This window comes from Epinephelus fuscoguttatus, linkage group LG9, assembly GCF_011397635.1.
Source record: "Epinephelus fuscoguttatus linkage group LG9, E.fuscoguttatus.final_Chr_v1".
In the NCBI taxonomy this organism is placed as follows: Eukaryota; Metazoa; Chordata; class Actinopteri; order Perciformes; family Serranidae; genus Epinephelus; species Epinephelus fuscoguttatus.
The window spans coordinates 18,066,963-18,089,319 of NC_064760.1; the positions used below are offsets into that span (position 1 = coordinate 18,066,963).

At 41.0% G+C, this 22,357-nt stretch overlaps 1 protein-coding gene across 3 annotated transcripts in view; it reads left to right on the forward strand.

Annotated features, from left to right (window-relative positions):
• drp2 (dystrophin related protein 2) overlaps nt 1-22,357 on the forward strand; it is a 201,141-nt gene that overhangs the window by 35,721 nt on the left and 143,063 nt on the right. For 2 of the 3 annotated variants that reach the window (XM_049586078.1, XM_049586079.1), the window contains exon 1: nt 16,993-17,114. The exons of the other annotated variant lie outside the window; for it this stretch is intronic. The gene's annotated coding sequence lies outside the window, so the exon portion shown is untranslated. Of the gene's footprint in view, nt 1-16,992; nt 17,115-22,357 lie in introns of those variants that run through there. 3 annotated transcript variants of the gene reach the window in all.

Sequence of the window (22,357 nt, forward strand, 5' to 3'; positions counted from 1 at the left end):
AATGCTGAGTAATAGTTTGCTCTGGCATTGCGGAGGCCCCTCTTATAAGTTTTGAGACTGTCTGTCCAGATTAAACGAGATTCGTCCAGTTTGGTTAATCGCCAATTCCTTTCAAATTTTCACGATATTTGTTTTAACTTACGGGTTTGAACTAACTAAGTAATGACATTCAAAAGATTGGGAGAACGGATATTTCCTCCTTTCATTTTTTATTTATTCTATTAAAAGAAAAAAGAAAAAAAAGCTTTCTCCAATTTTGGCGAATGTCATGTGTGGCCATTTGTATTATTCATTCATTCATTCATTCATTTTCCATAACCACTTATCCCACTGGGGGTCGTGGGGGGGCTGGAGCCTATCCCAGCTGACACTGGGTGAGAGGCAGGGTACACCCTGGACAGGTCGCCAGACTATCACAGGGCTGACACATAGAGACAGACAACCATTCACACTCACATTCACACCTATGGCCAATGTAGAGTCACCAATAGTCACCTGCATGTCTTTGGACTGTGGGAGGAAGCTGGAGTACCTGGACAAAACCCACACTGACACGGGGAGAACATGCAAACTCCGCACAGAAGGGCTCCCCCACTCTGGGGTTCGAAACCCCCACCTCAGGTCCAAACTAGGAATCCTCCTGCTGTGAGGTGACAATGCTGCCCACAGCACCACTGTGCAGACAACCCTAAAAATGAATGCATTGAGAAGTTTGACCATTTTGTTAAACAAATAAACAATTATAAAACATATTTATACGCTCAGCAACACAGAGATTTTTAATACTAATACATATTTAACTACATGAAGTAAATACTGGAAAGAGTTGAGAATGTAAGGATAAATAAAAAGGAAATACTATTTTTGTTAGTTTTGAGCTTGAGTCCAGCATGTACTAAAATAAACAAATACCAAATAAACAAAGCTGTTATGGTGAAATGAGCAGTGCAAATGCATTACTTGGAACCAAAGTCGGTAAATGGTGTGTAGTCAGGTTTTACAGGGTCAGCAGTACCTACCATGTGAATATTAAATTAAAATATGTGTTTTTTTTATTACTTTTATTTTGTGCTTTTTATGCTCTCTCGGTTATTTTAATCATTTAAAACTTTAGATTAGAAAATGCACAGCGTAGCTGCCTCAGTTCAAGAGAGTGCCAGCTGTTTTATGCGCTATTAATCCCAAATGCTACACAAGGCTATAACAAAACCTTGGCTCTTAATTTGCATTATTTTTATGTTGTTGTTGGCTGCTGTGCCATCACTAAACCAAATTACTTGTGGCATTTTATAAGGAAGGGGGAATGAATGGATGGATGGGCCTGATTGTTGGCATCTGGTGTTTAGTCACAGTAAACTTGCAAGGTTTTCTGACCCACTTTGTCTGTTTTAGGACCAAATATGGTGGCATAGTCAGCACACAGGTCACAAATAATTATGTCCAAGGCAGTAAAAAAACAACACAACCCAACACCACAGTTTTAAAGGTCCAGTGTGTAGGATTTAGGGGGATATATTGCAAAAATGGAACATAATATAATAAATATGTTTTCTTTATTGTATAATCACCTGAAAATAAGAATTGTCATGTTTTTGTTACCTTAGAATGAGCCGTTTATATCTACATAGGGAGCAAGTCCTCATCCACAGAATTCAGCATGTTGCACTGCCATGTTTCCACAGTAGCCCAGAGTGGACGAACCAAACACGTGTTTTTTTGCATCGACTACTGTAGTTAGTAACTCCTCCACAACTAGAGAGTTGGAAAAAACACTTTTTTAAAACACAAAACTGCTTCCCTCATTGTTTTTACCAGTTTAAATTACCAGGTTTTCGAGAGAAAGCGACCTTTGCAGATAATTCGGTGTTCAGTAAAACCTCCTTTACATATGATCTCTAGTTATCAGAGAAAAAAGGTGAGAACACATTCGCAGGTGCTAGGCTAACGGTCCATCTACGATATGCCAAACAGGGTCGGAGAAACTGCTTTATTCAGTGTTTAAATCACCAAATCTGTTTGTCTTGTAGAGGAGGAGACCTTTGTGTATGATTTGGCTCCTGGTAAATATTTTCTAAACCTCTGGATCAGGAAAAAGGTGAACACACATTCAGTAATCAGGGTAAATAGTTGAGCACACATTAGCATGTGCTAGGCTAGCAGCCTAGCACATGCTAGCCTAGCCTGCTAGCCTAGCATGTGCTAGACTAGCAGCCTAGCACATGCTAATACCGTTAAACTGCTTGTTAATACCGTTAAACTGCTTGTTTTGTGTTTTTACTGGTTTTAATCACCTGGTCTGTTTGTTTTGGAGCGAAAGAGACCTCTGCGGATAATTCAGCTCCCAGTAAAAACCTCCTGAACAATGAATACTCAAGGAATTCTGACCTGTACAAGTTTCAGCTGGTTGCAATTTGCAGTCCTCACCACTAGAGGCCTTCACCCCTGCGACAGTCTGGCAACCTGTCCAGGGTGTAACCCACCTGTTGCCCAGTGTCAGTGTCAGCCCCTCCCCTGACCCCTAACAGGATAAGTGGTTACAGAAGATTGATGAATGAATGAGCCACTAGAAACCACTATATGCCCCTCAGTTTTAGACACTGTTCCTTAAAAGCATTCATGCTGGCGACAACCGTGGCCTGCGGCCTTGAGGGGATTCCTTCGAATTTGGCAGAAACATCCACGGAGACTCAGCAATGAACTCATTAGATTTTGGTGGTCAAAGGTCAAGGTAATTGTGTCCTTGTGTTGGTGTTAGTCTTGTGAGATATCTCAAGACGGCCTTAAGGGAATTTCTTCACATTTGGCAGACATCCATATGACATTTTATACCCCATAGTCCAAAGGTCAACTTCACTCTGATATCATAATGTCCTCCAAAACACTTTATCAATGCTACAGCTCAGAAACAGAAGGGGAGTCACTTGATCAGATTGCTGACACTACTCTTGGTTGTCCACCCTAAAACTCTGCTTATTGTATAGATCCTCTGTGTTGCCAGAGGGAAGATGCGTGTGACACATCTATGTTTTAGAATTTGTAGCTTCTTTGCAGCAGCATTCGTAATCAAAACATTGTTTACCGTCTGAACTGGTCCGTGGAGGAGTACAATCACAGTTCTTTCTTGCTTTCTTACTTAAGGAGTAATGACTAGTGATGATGGAAAAGTAGGACAAGTTAACAGCTGAAATAAAGTCAGTTACAGTAATAATATATGTGAGATGCCATTGTGCGGGCATGATGGAAGAAAAGTGAGTGATGATCCAGAAAACTTTGTAAAATAGCGTCACTGTTATTTTGTGAGCAGGATTTGAACTATTCTGCATTAAACTTCAGCTGACTCTATGTAAATGCATCCTCTCCCAACAGAATATTTCATCTCATAGTCTTTGCAGTCGAAGAAAACTCATCTTAATTAGCAGGGATTTCAATTGGGGTTTGCTAAATTACCTCTTTTCTGAACCAGGCGTTCCCTCTCCACACATCACTGCATGTTAGGAAGCCATGGCAAGGTTGACTTTTAATCAGCGTTGCGTACACAGTAATTGTAAGGCAGCATGTGCATTTCTTTGTGTTAATTTTCTTTAATTAAGTCTAAACACAGCAGATGCACTTGTCAGTAAATGGGTATTCCAAACACAAGGGACTGTCTTTAATTTATTGTCTTCCCAGAGTTTTTAATTTTTTTTGGAACAAACAATGCAGCCATTGCCACAATATGAGCTCCTTTGAGATTCTAAGTCTTGGCTAATCCTAAAATGCCTTTTGATATAATTATAAAGGAATGACTAAATAATCTGTTTAAGATGTGGACTGATACGTTTTAAATCCTCTTTAGTGCCGTATTGCCCCAGCTCTCTGCCAGATGGCATGTCACATACTGTATGTATCACCCCACTGTAAAAGGATTGCATACATCCTAAACACAACATTGCCTTACTAAAACACTCTTCTACAGCAGTGATACTGATGGCCTTTGGGTTAAAGTTGGCCTGCGATAAAGTGCTAATTTTGGCAGCTATTTTTGATTTGGTCAAAATAAACTCTATTTACATTTGCAGTATTATATTTGGCAGTATGACTCTGTTCTGGGGCCTCTCTGCCTTTCCTTGGGCCTATGCAGAAAGCCTCTTCCACGCGCCTACGTGGCAAGCCTAAGGACACCTCTCTGCCCTTTCACGTGCAAACAAGGAAAGCCTTAAGGCAAAGACAGCAAACCTCCGTGCCCTTCCATGCACCTACATGGCTGCCTGCCTGAACTAACGCTATGCTCAATTGGTGCTAGTCACATCTAGTTGACAACAACACATGATGCTTTAGTTCAGTTTTAGTTGACATTTTAGTCAACTTGTGGTCATTACTTTATGTAAAAAATGGTTTTGAAATGACTGACAGGGTATGTCAAGTATTGAAATTTCACTTGGACATAATTTTTCTAATATTATATGACAGACTTCCTTGTCTCTAGTTTTTTAACAGATTTAAAGGTTGGTTTATGCGAACACATTTACTGATAATCATTTGGAAAGTTTAAAATCTCAAACTTTGAGACCATAAATAACTAATTCCTGACAAAAACAACAGCCAGGATTTGTATCCAGGTTCACTGTAAACTCTGATGTATTGATCTCACTCGAAAGAAGTAGAAAAATAACTTTGTTTCAGCCTGAATTCTTAAACTGCAACATGTTAGTCTTGAGGTTTAAACTCATGTCCTCTCACAGAGTCGGTGATTAAATCTTCCAGGTCTGTTTGAGAAAACTACTGAGTGCAGACTGTTTACATACAACACAGCTCCACTCTCAGATAAACGAGCCTCCTACCTTCCTGTCAAACAGCATCAAACAATAAACCTTCTAGAGGCAGTTTGGATCTAAGGGAGTCCTGTGGGGATCAACAGATTAGAAGTTCAGTGGCTGCGTGGTGTGCTGCAGTTCAGCGGCTAACAAGGAGAGCTAGCTGCAGCCACTGCAGCAGCTGACAAACATTACAAATCCATTGAGCAGTCAGACACACGGCTGCTTATTTACTGCCAAAGTACAGCTCACAAGTTGTTCTAATGGCTGACACTGCTTTAGTGTGAGTGTTTTGGAGGCTAGTGAAGCATCCTGGCACCAACTATTTACTGGCATTTATCAGCCTGTCAGTCCTGATCCCATGCCGCTCATAGAGCATTTTAGATTAGCATTTTTCTAATATGTTTCATTAAATAATTTATCATTCAGTTCTCCTTTCCTCTCATTTTGAATGTACGATAGCCCACCACTTACATTTTAGTCTCGCCTTGTCAACATCTTATCTTCATCATGTCAAAAGAACATTTTGAACATTTTTTATCATAGTTTTTGTTAAATTAAATGTGAGAGGGTGCTGGAAGGCCTGCTGACAACTTTCTAAATTACAATAAAAATAAATTGATGCACACAATTATTTGTTGTCCTTTCAATGTAAAAAAGGTGCCAGTGTGCATAAAAACAGTCAACACTGAGCTTGTTTATTGGTTTTTTAAAAAGTGACTAATTAGAGGCCCAAGCAGGGACACTTTCAAACATTAATCTTAAAGTTCAGTTTAACGTAAGTACCTATAAATAAAGAATGGCAAAACAATCTTAACCAAACTTGGCGCACATGTGTAGATGCTTTGTCTGAGCTTTGCTAAGCAGTCTTAGGATATTCTGCAACTAGGGAGCACCACAAATGCAAAAAAATAAAAATAAAAATGGATAATTGTTTTGGGTAGTGTCTCAATTAATCCATAAAAAATTGGTAATGATTGCTTAAAGAGGGCATGACTTACTACAATAAACCTAAATTTCAAGACATCACATTCCAGACTTCATAAAATCACAATAAATTGCCAGTACGTCCTATAGAGCTGATTTTTTTCCAGCACAATCACTGAATTGTGACGAAAGTTTGATTCACTGCAAGCTATAGTCAATTCAGAGGTCACTATATATTTTTGAGGATATGCAAAATCAGTTAACATCTATATCTCCACAAGTTTATATTCAAATGCAACCAAATAGACAGACATTCTTTGGATACTAAATATCACATGTTTCAAATGGTGTTCAGATTAGTATAACAGTGAGTCTGCAGTGATATTCAAAATTGTGTTGTAATTTGTACTGTGTGTGCAGCATTCCTTTCATCACATTTTTAACCAGATGCCATCTAAATATTTGACAATACACCCAAAACCAGCCCAATAATGTGAGATATTTTTGAGAATTTTATCACCAACAGTTTGACATTTGTAAGTCTTTCAGCCTAAAACGGAACAAAACAAAACAAAAATGCCCAGTTTTTGTGGTATTGTTGCCTCAAGCTGTCAGAGGGTGTTTGTGAAGTCATGTTTTCCTGGTGGCGCAGGGAGTAAGTTTTCTGCTCTGAGGACAAAGAAGTTCAAGATTCAAATTCCCAGGTTGGCAAATGCTGCACTTTCTAAACAACTTTCACCAGCTGGTTGGTGTGTGTTTTTTTCAGGATTGTGTCTCCAATAGTTAAATTGTTGTGAAGATTGTAAGCTTTCTCACCTCCCTCTATCTGCCCTCTGCTTGTGAGGCTGGTTTGGCTTCCTGGTCTTGGAGATGGTGGGCAGGTTTTGAGAGGTCGTCAGAAAACTACCTGCACCTGGGTAGATCTCCTGTATCTGCCCATCTGTTGTGAACTCTTGATGTTTAGGTAAGTTGAGGTGCCATATCTCATGCTACGGTCTTAATTTCCAATTTAAAATACCCAATCTGCTTTGGTAATTCTCACATATCCAATATATTGTATTCAACTTGAGTAACAATAATTTCATTCACTTCATAATTTATTCTGTAAAAACCTACTATGAGCTACAGTGATTAGCTGTTAAGTGGAAAGGTAGTTGTCTCTTGATGCAAAGGATAAGAGTTCAGCCCCTCCTTTTCATGTTGTGTCTGACTTATCAATGTCATTTCTGTTTGTCTGTCTTTGCTGCTGCCATCCCTGCCGTAGGCGTTCCATGTAGGTGCATGGAAGGGCAGGGAGGTTTTTTCTCTATGCCTCAAGCTTTCCTCATTTGCACGTGGAAGGGCAGAGAGGTGTGCCCTCTCAGGAAGAAGCTTTCTGCGTAGGCCTGAGGGAAGGCAGAGAGGCCCCAGAACAGAGCAAATGGAAAAAAGTTTTCTGTGACTAAAGTGGTCCTGACTAAATTGTAGTTATGTCAAACATGTTTTCACAGAGGGTCATAAACCACATCGAATGTTTCTAAAAGTAGATTTATACATGTTGAAAGAGCATCAGAATATAGGGATGACCTCCATAAATAATTTTAAAGAACTTCAAGAGTTTTGCTTCTCTCTCTATTAATTAATAATGTTTGTTTAGGTGGCCCCAGGCAAAGCAGGTGTATCCCTCTTCCAAAGGGGTTGTACTATATAAATGACATCATCAAGACATTTAGAGCTCTTCATATTGAGTTATAGTGGCCTGAATATTACCAGTTGTATCATCTTTAAAACCCACAGCAGAATTGGATTTCTTTTTACATCTGGCTGCTCAGTCTCAGAGCTGCTCCTCTGCTTTTTCAGCCCATGTATTTTTCATTCTGCTCACTCGAGTTTGTCGAAGGTGTGCTTGAAATCATTCACCCAAGAAGAGTATTCCAATCTGTAAAGTTAATCACCATTTTTTTTTGCTTTTGCTTAAGTAATGAGCCCAAAATCAGCCGAGTTCATTTTCTGATTGTTTCACCAGTAATTTCAAGCCCTGTGGTCTCCTGTTTTCTAATTTGTAACTTTGATTCATAGCTGCTTGTCATTTTTCAGGAACTGATTTTTAGCAAAGGAGCTGTTTTCTTTTCTCTGTTTGATACAGGATGAAAAATCTCAACTGTCATCTGCCGCCTTAAAATAGATTCAAGACTACAAACTACTTCTTAAATTTTCACCCTGTTAAGCTCCGTTCATTAGTCATAAGCATAATTGAACAGATGACTCTCAAGGTGGATATTTGCATGCAACGTGCACACACACAGATTGAAATACATTATGATTAAATAAACCGTGTGTGAGATTGCATGAGGTTTTTCAGCTTTCATTAAGGTTACACAGCTGTAGATTCAATTTTCTTGAAAAAGACAGCAGGAGAGGGCCAAGATGACTGCATGAAATAAGAATGGAGAGTGTTCACAATAAGCTCATTAGGATGCTGTCTGTACCAGTGGCATCAACAAAACAGCTGAGTAAAGTGGACATTTGGCCGTAATCTATTCCTTGCTGGCGGAGCTGTTTGAAGCAGAGACTACTCAGGGCACACTGCAAAATAACTCATCTTATCAAGTAATTTTTGCTTACTAGTGAGGCTTAAAAGCCTTGTTTTCTTCAAACGAGTGAAAAAAATCTGTCAGTGTATTAAGATTGTTTCAGCATGCTTCGAAAACAAATCAACTTGTTTTCTTTAGATGGGTGGCAGCATCTTGAAAGAACACAGAATAGAGTTATGAAGGGGAGGAAGCTGTGCAGGGTGTCCTGGGTTTTTGAAGTAAAAGTCATATTCATTTTTTGCATGTGTTGGGTTACTGGCATTTGAAGCAGTTCCAAGGCTTCGGATAAGCATGAAACTCTCCTGGTTAAATCATGAGCAAAAAATACGAGCAGTTGCATCAGAAAATATTTGGTTCTTCAGTAAGTAGTCGAAAGTTTCAGCCTGTGTATTTAGAAACTTCAAGCCGTTCTAGTCAGTATCTTTATAATAATAACAAATGAAATGACTTCTTAAAAAAACATTGGATGATTAACCAATCTCCTCATTACGAGGTCGTCAAATCTCTCACGCAACGTTTGCATGAGATGCACAGTTGTCTCCTGGGTGAAGCCAAGCCCCCAGAAACAGTGCTGGGCGTTGAAGCCTTTTTGACATAGTGGCCAGACTGTGTCATTACAGCCTGTGGGTTGTCATGTGATGCTGTCAGGCCAAAACTACTTTTCCCATTGACTTACATTGTAAAAGAGATGTCTGTAAATCAGTTTATACTTGAGCTTCACGGTACGAACACTTAAATAGCCCTTATTACAAGCATCATATCCTGAAAATTATTTTCCTTCGGTTTTTCATGTGAGCAAGCCTGAAACTGAGCACTTGGGAGGTGGGGTGAAGACGCTAGTACGCTCACTCTATGGCCCATGGATGCGGAAGATCCAGATCATTTTAAACCCAGAATACGAACATTTTGGCTTCACACACCACTTAACAACTTTGACAGGAATTAGTGAGGCCCATGTATCTGTGTAACATATTGTAAGTGGTTAATGTTGTGAAACAATCGCGGTCAAGTTGTCATGGTTTAGCTTAAAATAAGTGTATTACGAGATAATGATAAGACTTGACAAAATGTAAGCATGTGAATTGGTGAAAGTACATGACAGATATACATAACTTGTGTAACGTTAAAGGGCTGTGGCCGACTCAGAATTTTTTCAGTCAAATCAGATTTGGCCGTTTCATACGAATATTTGCTGATTTGCCAGCAAGCAGTAGTCGTGATTGAAACGTATTGGCTATATTCAGCTCCGATTTAGTCTAGCTACATGTAACCCAAATCTAGCCGATTTAATTTTGAAATTGATTAAATGTAATTTTTGCCATTGCAGATGGCGTGAGGTATGATATTCAATCACGTATGGAGAGTCAACAATGATTAAAATATGTTTATCTCCATTTTTTGGACATGGTCTCTACATAGCCGTATAATTGATGACGTCTACACTTTGGCTATGGTTAGACGTCTACCAAATTTTCACTGACAGCCCAGATTCAGCCGTGATTTAGCCCAGACGTCAAGTCTTCATGTAGACGGCTATTAGACGTTTTTTAAACCAAAAAATGCTTGCTGGGTTGTTTTTTCTGTTTTATAGTTCAAACATGGCTCAGCAGGACGTTCAGTTTGACAGCGGCATTCATGTAACGTTAGTAAACAAGCCAACTGCGGTAACTACGGATCAGAAATGTGCAAAAACATTTTTTAATGACACTAGATATCAAACAAAAGACAGAGACTGTATGCTATTAAGCATCTGTGAGCTGTTAATTCACCATTGCTAAGCAGAAAAGAGAAGATAATGTTATTTCAGAGCCTTACAGCGAAAAGTTTCTCCCTCTCTGTGCTGCCGCATCTTGTCTGCAGCTGACCGTACCAAAGAGTCGCATGAAAGTCAAGAGCGCTCACTCCGAATCTCTGAAGGCGCAGCCCTTAATGTTATGCTAAAATAAGTCAGCGTTCACTTTTGGTTTCACATAGGACACTAGCAACACTCTCTTGGGTGAAAGCCCTGTTTGTTTGACCCATCCAACCACCCTGTTCTCCTGGATTTGCAGACTGTGTCACTCTTTACAGGAGTTACTCTAAGTGTCTAATATTGCTGTGTATGGGTTTACACTGGAGTTATTTAAAAGCCCTCTGCTTCTCACATCACATCCACTATTCAACTCGCTACTCCAGGTTGCGGCCAACAGAAACTTTACACATGACCTATCATGTGTTCATGAAAACCATGACATTGCCTCAGGGACTCATAACTGAGCCAAAATGTTCTATTAGCTGACCAGAATCAAAATATGTCCCGCTGCAGTATCTAAGGTTCGTATTGAAGGTTTGTCCGATTTACTGAAGTGTTTCCATTGCATAGGAACCTCATAAGATGGTAATGATTGTTCCAGGTATTAGTCAAACCCCTGGGGTGTTACCAGGGAAACCAAGTTATTGCTTGTGAAAAACTCAAGAGCTTGATTGCAATAGACATGAAAATAGAAATGAAAGGTATAATTTATTTTTCTTTGGTAAGTGACTGTGGTGTATATTAGATAATACCCTTTAAGGTGTCCGTAATCAGGAATTAATGGACAACAGGGAGGCCAGAACCGGCATTATCCCGTACTAGGTGGAATGGTGCAGCCATAAAAACACGTCTGAATCCACAGAGGTTTCAATATTTCAGGCAGTGTAAACATCATACAGCTTCAGTGAAGAGGTGGAACAAGCTAATACAAAATATCCAGTTGTGAAAACAATGATTGTGACGACCTCAATGTTACTTAAGGGAAATAAAAGGGGAAGCACATTTCAAAAGGTTAACGGCAGTGAGAAATACCTCAGGGACCAGCGACTCTCCTAGCGTATAAGCCCATAAGGCAGGTTGCTGCACTACACACACACACACAAAACACAAACTATCACAGAATAATATTTTCATACAGTCAGTTGGAGCTTCACTGCTGCTCTGGAAGCACTTCAGTCACCATGCAGCTGAATGAAAAGCAGACCCATTACTCACCTGATGCTAGAATCAACACAATGAGCATCCTGTAAAGTGTTCAAATAACACTTCCCCACTTCCACTTCCAGCAGTAATGATGTTAATGTCAGCTGAGCTCTTATTTCACCGCCGAGCTCTTGCTTCAAAGCCATCTTTTGAGGACAGAAAAAAAAATTGCCACCATGTAAATATAAATAAGTGTGTGGATGCCATGTTTGCTCCTGAGGGAAATCACTTTGTCATTGAAAAGATAATAAAGTAGGAAGGGTAATGAAATATTCGGTTGGAGGGCAAAACACTGCGAGCATGACAATGTGCAGTCGTGATGGGAGTACAGGAGGAAGACGGCAGGAGGAGGAGGGGAACTGAAAGTCTTTCCTTTCTCCTGCTGTTCTGTTCGGTGCTTCCAATCACAAATCACCGTGCCACATGTCTGCAGACAAAAGGAGTCAAGCTTGGGAAGAGCGCGGCAATGTTTCATGGGGGAATAGTAACAGTTTGACAGCTGCCTTCGCCCAGCAGGGGTGTGTGGGGTATAGCTGATGTAGTTTTTCTTACAGTAAGTGTGTGTCTCTGTGCATGCCTGCTATTTAATAGACGATATTGAAGAGTTCCTATGTGGATATGCGTGTGTGCTGTGTCATTGGAGCTCCTCCAGTCCCTCCAGCAGAGTGTGACGGTTGCAGCTGTGAGGGGAAGCTCAACTCGTTCATCCTGCATCAGCAGCAGAGAAGGGACTGAGAGCTGGAGGGTGTGTGTGTGTGTGTGTGTGTGTGTGTGTGTGTGTGTGTGTGTGTGTGTGTGTGTTTTCCCCTTTCCCTTCGAACTTCTAACTGGTGGCTGTTGAGGGGCTGTGGGACAGTGGGACAGAGCAGCAGGGAGGCAGTTGTCCAACCCACACTAACCCCCATCAGGCACACAGCCAAGAGCCAGGACACACATCAACATGCATCCACACACGCTCACTCACAGAAATGCACAAGTACACTCGCGCCGACTCTATTTACCAGCGGGCCTCCTGGACACTGATACTCTGAGTCAGTGTTGGCTTGGGATTTATTTGTTGAAGTAAAATCAGTGCTCGCCACATTCAGTGAAGGCGAGCCGCTAAGTTCTGGGTGTCCGTATCAGCACTCGCCAGTTCTTTTGGACGGTGCATAATGGCTTTATCACTTCTGTTAAGTGTTTGTAATTGTGGGTGTGAAAGCATTACAAATCGTTGTTGGCTTAAGCTTGCTGACAGAAGGATGTGTTCGCAATTACACTTCGAAATTAGTTCCATTTCAGTACAATCACTCCATCTGTCACAGATGATATGTACTATATTTTAGTGGGAACGTGTAAACTCTGAGAATGAAATGTCTCTGAGAAAAACCTCATGACCAGACCTTTGACTCAGCCGAATTTTTTACTCCTCATCCCTTAAACTTTTTTGTTTTTCTCCTTTTTTCCAAAGGAGAGTCCTGAAGAAGATGAGTAAATGAATTACAGGACATGTTTCACAGCTGTAGCCATGACCTTTGGTAACCTTTGTGTGGCTCAGGAAGTACAATGGGTCGTCCACAAATGTCTAAGGGCAAGGTCAAGATACTAAATCCCAAATTGCTCCCAGTCTGTGTATGAGTGTGCGGGGATGTTAAACTGAGTGGCAGGTGACCTTGCAAGGAACCTTGTACTGTAGCCACAGCCACTAGTGGGTGAATGTGACATGAAGTGTGAAAGTGCTTTGAGTGGTTGAAGGACTAGAGAGGTGCCATACAGTGCAAGTCCATTTACCATTTACCTCTATAAAATGCTTTCTCCTGTTTCCAGCTATAATCTAAAGCAGTGGCTCCCAAATTCCCCCCTTAAGGGGTCCCAGGATAGAGAGAAAAGTATATTTCTGTTGCACAAATCATGTTAATTTTTTCATATTTTTCTCAACTTTTTTACTTTGTTCTTCGAGCAATATTGGATACATTCACTTCCTTAAGCCTCCACAAATCCTTCAAATGAAACCATCTAAAAAAGGAATACTTAAAGTCCTTACAACTCATGCGAGGCCATAACTTGTGAACGGGGTCACAAGCAGACATTGCCTTAGCGTAAGAAGTCACTGCCTTTATATCGGGCATTAAAATGCTAGATTCCAAACATGCTTTATAAGGAATGTTATTTAAAATGATCAAGGTCTCTCTTTTATGCCTCTCGGGTACTATCACACTCTGTTTTGTTACATTCCAAAATTATTTGGAAACGAAGTTTTACGCTGGTATTTCAGCCAGATCTCTTTTGTAAAAGAGATAATGAATCTTGACTTCCTTGTTGAATTAGGGTTCAATAAATATAATAAACTTGCTACATACAGAGTCATCAAGACTAAGAGTCTTAAGCAAGGGGTTATCTCCAGGTCTGAAAAGTGAAGTCATCGCGGAAGTGCCTTAAACCTACTTTTATTTCTGATGACCAACAGGGAGTGACTCCACTAGTTGCAAAAAGAACTCTGATTATATACAAGTCAATGAGAAAATGAGCCTACTTAATTTATGATGTTCATTTTGTTAATTATGGTCCCATTTAGAGTAAAATAGGTGATAAAGCAGGGTAGGCTGTAGGGTGTGGCTACCTGTGATTGATTCACCCCTCGCTCCTCCATAGCTCCACCCTCTTGGTCAAATATGGTCACTTCTGTCTCTAAAAACCAAGATGGCAGCAGCCAAAATGCCAGACTCAAGGCTTCAGAGCAGTAGTCCATGAAACAAAGGGTGATGTCATATTGGTTACGTCGTCTTTTATACAGTGTATGGTCTACAGTCATGCCAGCAGCTCTATGACACTGTACTTTGCACAGATGTGCTTTGTGCTAATTGCTAATGCCAGCATGCTAACATGTTCACAATGAGAATGCTAAAATACTGATCTCTCCAGCTACATCACGATTTGATTGGATCACAATTCAGAGGGTTATGATTCGATGATAAAACAATTATGTGCATCAAAATAGTTGATGTCTATAGATTATTTTTCTCAGTGTTTGACTACTTGATACTTTTGAAACATGGCATACTGCATTTGTAGTGATTAGGGCCGTAACGGTACATGTATTTGTGTCGAACCGTTCGGTACACGACTTTCGGTTCGGCACGACCCTGTACCGAATTATTGGGCGTAGGATATTATTTTATTTTATTTCGTTTTATTTTTATTCCGTTTTTTTGTGAGCCGAACCATTTAAAATATCTAGTTCCCCGACGGACATAATTGAGTGACGGACCGAGTCTGACCGTAAATCTTCGCTTTCACTTTGTGCAGTGCATTCTCGCATTTTGACAACATGGCAAGTGAGCCTGACGAACCTGAAGACCCACCCGCAAACCTTAAGTCCTCCGTTTGGGAACACTTTGGTTTCAGGGTAAAATACAAAGATGGAAATAAACAAGTGGACAAGACAAAAGCAGTGTGCCAACACTGCAGAATAGCGGTCGGGTATGTCTAACATGCTAACGCATCTAAAGCGACACCACCTGAGTTTGAACGTTAATCAGCACGACTAGAAAAAGCAATCTGGTGCAAACTACGATATCATCGTCGTTTAAAAAGAAAGAGCGTTTCCCTGACCATCGCGCTAAAGAAATTACCAACACCATTGGAGTTGAGTAAAATTGTTTAAGCTGCACTTTAGATATAAGCATGTTTTGTTTACTGCACTCTAACAAAGTGGGAAAGCTAAGTAAGTTCCTAGTAAAACTGAATCTGAGCAGGCTTTAAAGCTGACCAGCTGCACTATACTTTTTATTTTAATTGAGTAAAACTGTTTAAGCAGAAATTTATATTTATATTTTTCATTCCAAAAATGTGTTAAAAAAACAGCAGGATTTTATTTTTCACTTTTATATTTCTATTTTCATTCAAACAATGTGAAAAAGCAGGATTTTATATTTGTTTCATTCAAAAATTGTGTAAAAAGAGTTAACTGCTGTGGTGATATGTTTTAATAAGGTTACCAATAAGTAAAAGATATTTAATAGTTGTCTATTTTTTTCATTACTTTACCAAAAAAAAAAACGAATCATGACTTGTGTACCGAGGTACGTACCGAACCGAGATTTTTGTGTACTATTACACCCCTAGTAGTAATCCATAATAAATAGATAGATGAATTTACTTGCATACAATGTGGGTCTTGTCCAGGTCCCTTTGCCTTCAACCTTAGAGTCAAAATGCTTCCATATCCATAGTTTTTAAACCAGTTGGATTGTATCCATCTGCAGTTGCTCATGCTAACCCATTGTGGGATATTTTTGCTGGCATCCTGTCCAGTGTTTGCATACTGCAGTATTTCACCAAAAATAGTTTGCAACCCACATACTGTTGAATAATAAATGGTTCACAGCCTTTTTATTTTGAAAGTTAACTGCACTGATCAATGACTTAATTCATATGAAAGCATCTTACAATCTCCTGCCTGTATGAGCATAACAAAATAAGGGGGATGCAGCATGCTGTTGTTTAGACATCTCCAGCAATGGAGAGCAGCCCCTCCACTGCACCTTCAGCTTGCTGAAGATGCTGAGCAGCTCGTGCAAAGGTGTTTTTGAGGTGAAACAGACTGAGCAGTTATTTTCTTCGTCATAAAGGTGTTTTAAGTTGGTTAATGCTGTAGTGTGTGTTAGTCTGTCTCGTTTGTTCTCGTTACTGCTGATGGCTACTCCTCTCCAGTAACCTTAGTTTCTGGGTGATGGCGTAGAAAGTATTTGAGAGAACAGTTCATTCAGTCTGATTAAATTAATGTAGCTGCCATGCCGTCTGGACGTGAGTCCTATTCAGTCGCTTGTCTAGCAGGCAATGAGCAATGCTGTACAATAACAGCAAGTGTTGAGTGGAAAAAGTCAGGGATAGACGAGTGCTTGGACATTCAGCAGGCTGACCTGGTATATATATATCAAACACTAAAGAGAGTCTTCAAAAAAAGATTTGTTCATTCATTTTCACCTGTCACTCATTAGTTTTGGACAAAATTACAACTTTAGCCTGATGGTGGCACTAGATGAAAGTTAGGGATCGTCAGATTTATTGCAATTTATCCAGAAGGGGACATGAATGTCTGTACCAGAGTTCATGGCAATCCATCCATTGGTTCTTGAGACTGACCAAGTGACAGTGCAACATTTCTATCCCTGCTACCGTGCTGCTAGAGTGACTTAAAATTCAAATGAAAAAGTGACATCTCTAACCTTCTTCAAACCTGATCTTTTTCAATTTTTTGGAAAAAAACTCCACTGCTTTCTTTACAATGCTACATATTCCTTGTGCTTTCACTGTGCTGCTGTGACTTTGACCCTTGTGCTCCTTATTATTGTGTATGCTGTGGGAACATACAGTACTGTAGCAACACAAGCCTTTTCTGTAGAAGTATAATTATTTTACTTTTCATTTTCCTCTGACTCAAAACTCTTCCTACAACCATTAGTGCAGGTTTTTTGTGCACTGATCAGAGTGTGTGCGTGGGTCGAAGGACATCAGGCAGATGGCCTTTTCTTCCCCTCAATCTTGAGAAGTGGGGGGCCATGTAGGTGTGAGCAGGAATGTACAAGGACAGAGGAGTCTTTGACCAAGAGAGAAGTTTCTGCTTATTAGGTCACCCATCTCTCCCCATGCCTGCGTCTGTCCCCCTCCCTCCATACCTCCATCTTTCTCCACCCCTGTTTGTTTCTTTTATTCGTCTCTGGATTCTCCACCAAGCCAATCAACAGACAGGGTAAATAATGTCAATACTCAGTTATCCGAGTGACAGGTTTACAGCATGAGACTGAGACTGGAATTGTAACTGTGCAGCAAGTCCGCACTATTAAGGTAGGCACTGCACATTGTGAAAGAAGCTGCATTTATCTGCAGAGCTCCAGTAATGAGAGTAAATCTCAGCTATCTTATTGCTTCTCAGGGATATCTTAGCCACAGTCTTGATTCCTTCAGATTAATATCAACATGTAGACATGGTGTGGCGGCACAGTGGCTTTGATCCTCTGATGCTTTATCTACACAGTTGAACTGTCTCTTCTCTTTTGCTCTGAAATCCAGCAAAGCTTTGTGTGCTATCTTTTATCAACTCCTTTGATTTGGAATTCACATATTGTCTGGAAAATGTCCTTCCAGGTTGCCTTGGCTTGAGCTATCAAAAAAAAAAAAAAATAGAAAGGGGGAAGAGAAGAGGCAGATATTCTGTCTGCGCTGTTCACGTAATTGGGCACTTTTTAGAAAGTGTTAAGATATGATTTCTGCAGGAAATAGTCATGAGTACATGGAGGTGAGAACCGTAGCCATGGCAGCAAGACGAATATTGTCTGTGTCACTTTGTGGCATGTCAGTGAAATCTCTGCTGGTTTTTCAGCATCTTTGGAAAACATGCAGCACATACGCTTGACTGTGCAACGTCACATCCGATCAAGGCCATAAATAATGCATATTTAAAGCCTGACTCATGTTTTTGAAGTTTAAAGCGGGAGACAGACCCACCTAATGTGCTGCACTGTGGGCTGATACATGCCTGCGTGATGCAGATGTGTGCAGACGGAGATAATAGAGACATTTGCATGACATGATTTTTGTGGACATCATTTCCCCACTGTGATGGCTTTTTAATGTGTCTTGCAGCAAAAAAACATGAACTGATTTTTTTTTTAATATTTAATCAAGTTTATAAATACATTCCTCCAGGTGCAATGATGTATGAGTATGTCTTTATGTGAAACCCTGCTGGTTGCTATCTGAGAAAAAGTTGAAGAGGGATGAGGAGAGATTTGAGGTCGCCGACAGCGCTGTCTGTCACTCCTCTTCACTCCAAAAACAAACCTCTCTCAGAGCTATCTTTCACCCGCAGGGTATCCTCTTGGTGTTAGCGGTGATGTGCTTGATGGTTGTCATTGTTCAACTCCATTTCACATCTTGAAGAGGCAGCTTTCCAAAGCAAACAAACAATCATGCTGCCATTCTGCTCTAAAACATCATTGTGTCATGTACAGCCTCTGCTGCCTCGATTCCATGTTTTAGGATGTGTAGGATTTAGTGGCGGGAGCCACTTTTGGGGGCGGCAATAGTTCAGTCCATAGGAACTTGGGTTGGGAACCGGAGGGTCGCCTGTTAAAGTCCCCGTCTGGACCAAAATATGGAGCGTGGACTGGTGGCTGGAGAGGTGCCAGTTCACCTCTTGGGCACTGCCAAAGTGCCCTTGAGCAAGGCACCGAACCCCCAACCGCTCGGGGCGCCTCACCAAGGGCAGCCCCCTCACTCTGACATCTCTTCAATTTGTGCATGTATAGGTCCTGTTTGTGCATGTGTGTGTCTTTCGGACCTGTGTGTAATTGACAAGCAAGAGTGAAAACATTGAATTTCTCCTCAGGGGATTAATAAAGTAAATAAACTTAAACTTAACTTAAACTTAAACTTAGTGGCTTAGGATTGCAGATTGCAACCAGCTGAAACTTCTCCCTGTTAGAATTCTTTCAGTGTTCTTTGTTCAGGGGAGTTTCACCTTACATATCAGTGTTTCTCCAGTGCTGTTAGGCTCATTAAAGGCTGGCTGCCAGCCTAGCACCTGATAATGTGTGCTCACCTTTTTTCTTTGATAACTTAAGAACCAATTGTTCAGGAGGTTTTTACTGGGATATGAATTATCCTCAGAGTTCTCTTCCTTTTCAAATCAAATAGACCGGTTTATTTGAACCACTTAAAACACCAAATAAAGCAGTTACACATGAAAAAGAAAGCTGCTAACCATGGTGGCTGAGGAAAAAACACAAAACATTTGAAAATACCAATGGCCCCATGTAGAGCCATGGTTTTCTTTGACCATTCTTGGCTACTGTAGTGACATGGTGGTGCAACCTTGCGGACTCTGAGGACAAGGACCAGCTCCCTACGTAGGTAAAAAGGACTTATTCCAAGGTAACGAAAACACAACATTTTCAGATGATTATACACTAAAGGAAACATGCCTCTCTTATCATATTCTATTTCTGCCAGTGTACCACCTTGAATCCAACACACTGGACCTTTAAGTTATTATTTTTAGATGCCTTTGAGCTCAAGTGAGGTCCTGGAAGAGCTATATGCAGAGTCACATGTGACCTCTGATTACCAGCGAAGGGAAAGAGACGGTGAGAGCAGGAGTGAGTGGGAGAGATGTGCTGATTCAAGACTCACCTACACTAACAGGAGCTGTCTGAGGAAGAAAAGGGAGGAAAGGAAGCAGAGAGATAATGGAAGACAGGAGATGGTGATGATTCATGTGAAACTGAAAAAAAAAAAAATCCCATCCAGCCAGTCTGAGGCGAAGTGGTCTGTAGAACAAACTAGAAAGGTAAAGAGAAGACTTAATATGTACACAAGAGGAGAAGGAGGAAGAAGAAGAGGGAAGATGAAGATAAAGAGTATGAGTATACTGAAAGCAAGTCTTTCCCTCCGTCTCACTGGGGAGTCGTTCACTCAAATGTTGACTCTGCAACAAAGTTTTTTTTCTTCCTGCTTCATTTCGGGCTCAATTTGTTTTAGACAAAACACCTGAGCTCCAGAGAGAATCACTCAGAGGGAGGCAGTGAGGTAGTTAACTCTTCAATGGTCCCACCAAGAAAATGTCTTAGTCTATTTTGGCACTAACAACAAAAAACTGTTTTTCAACCCACTGATTTTATACCCCCATGCCTGCAACAGCTGCGGCCGGAGACATTATGTTTTTGTGTCATCCATCTGTCCCATTCTAATGAACCTGATATCTGAAGAACGTCTTGAGGAAATGTCTTCAAATTTGGCACAAACGTCCACTTGTATTCAATGATGAACTGACTAGAATTAGGTGGGCAAAGGTCACTTTATGTTTTTGGCCATAACTGAAGAATTCACAAGCTAATTATGACAAAATTTTACACAAATGTCTAAGAGGCTAAAATGATGACATGATGACATTTTATATCCAAAAAGGTCAAAGGTCAGCATCACTGTGACATCATAATATTCTGCAAAAACACTTTTCTGACCATTACACAACTTCATAATTCGTTTCATACTGAATTGGTGACACAAATCTTGGGTGTATCTTGAAACTGTGCTGATTGTACAGATCGTCCGTGCTGTCTGGTTGAAGTTGTGTGTGAAGCATCCACATTTTAGAATTTGTAGTTTCTTTGCAGTAGTAACCATTTTGAAGCATTTGACAAGGTTTTCCAGAAATCCCACTCCTCTGCAACAATTTCCAGCTCTTCCTGGGGCATTCCGAAATGTTTCCAGGCCAGATGAGACATACAATCCCTCCAACGTGTTTTGGATCTTTCCCCAGGACCTCCTACCAGTTGGATATGCCCGGAAAAGCGGGTGGGAGGTGCCTAGGAGGCATCCTGATCAGTTGCCTGAACCACCTCAACTGGCCCCTCTGAGTTCCTCACCCTGTCCCTAAGGCTGAGCCTAGCCACTCTTTGGTCACTCATATCCACGACCTTACCCTCCAAGAATTGCGATGTTAAAGTGGTAGAGGGGTTTGCGTGTCCCTTGGAGCTGTGTTGTCCAGAGCAATAGCTCCTGGTAGGGTCTCCCAAAGCAAAGAAGTCCCAGGGGAGTGGCTTGACCATGAGTGACTGACCAGACCCTAATAAATCAGAAAGAAGGAACTGGAGCAACTGGCCCATAAAAGGGAAGCTGGGGCCCCCATCTGCTGCCAGACCTGAGAGGGGAGCAGGCCAGCAAATGTCTGGTGGCCAGGCCTTAACCCATGGCCCTGTGGGCCCACCACTCACTGGGATAGGCAGAGTTCACTCGTTGCTGGCAGCGTAAGAAATAGCAGCTGCCAGGTGCATATCATGATGCCACAAAAGGTGCCTGTGTACACTGGTGTCTGACGCAGAGATCACTGACAAAGCTGTGGTATTTGACAAGTTGGAAGTGGGAACAGGCTGGAGCGGCAGGCAAGGACAAGGGTGTGTTTTTGTGAAATTATTACAAAGTCATCAAACTTTTTGGATGGGTCTAATTTGATTCTGCCCATTAAGCCAGGACATGTGCAAGGAGTGTTTTCTGCTGCTACCTTTCTGAATGGAAGCCACCTGAAAAGCTCTTCTGAAAACCACAATGCACTCTGGGAATTTAGCTTGGCCTAGAGGTGGCTTTATCAGGTTGAGTAATGTACATCAGGTGTTTAAACAAGATAGCACATGAAGAGATTGAAGTCTTGTGTTTTGAGTGTGATTCGTGTGTGTGTTGCTGTAGATGGATGGACTGACTGCTGCTGTTAGAGGTTAGAGGTTGAGCCCTCCAGCAGGGAGGAATCGGATTGACCAGTTCAAAAAAACCAATGTGATAAGAGTCCTCTGACAAAGCATCAGGGTTATAGAGTGTGTGTGTGTGTGTGTGTGTGTGTGTGTGTGTGTGTTATGAGGCTGAAGGTGTTAGCTGCTGAGGTAAAGGTTGTGAAATGAACGGAAAAAGACAGGAAGCCTCTGACAGCCCAGTGACCAAACACAAGATTTATCATGACCTGTGAACCGGGAAAAGCTTCTTCTGCCACTTATTATAGTGTGTGTGTGTGTGTGTGTGTGTGTGTGTGTGTGTGTGTGTGTGTGTACATATCTGTGTGTGTGATAGTGCTTGCGTGTTTGTGTGCATGGGCTGCCTCCTTGATATTTTCTTCCCCGACGCTCCATCAAGGGGATTGCACCTCTTCAAGTCTAGCCTCACATGCCCCCTCACTCTAAAAGTCTGTGAAAAAAAGAGGCTTTTTGTCTGTGTCTGTTTCCTTGTGTTTAATGGAATGGAATAATAGGATGAAACTACTGCTGTCTTGTGATCCAGGTTTTCTATCTTACACACAGGACAAAGTTGTTCAGTTTTACTCTGATTTGTTGACTAGACTTATAGTGTGTGTGGCACTTCACATTTTTATATTGTGCTTTCTTTAACAAGGTAGATTTTTTCAATGAATGAAATAAAAATAAATAAATATATTACCTAGAGGTAGACACATACACGTATCTGCTGGCTGATGTATTGTTCAGGCGATTTTGGCCTACTAAATATCAGCAGTTGGTCAGGTACTCTACCGCAGAGGTAATACA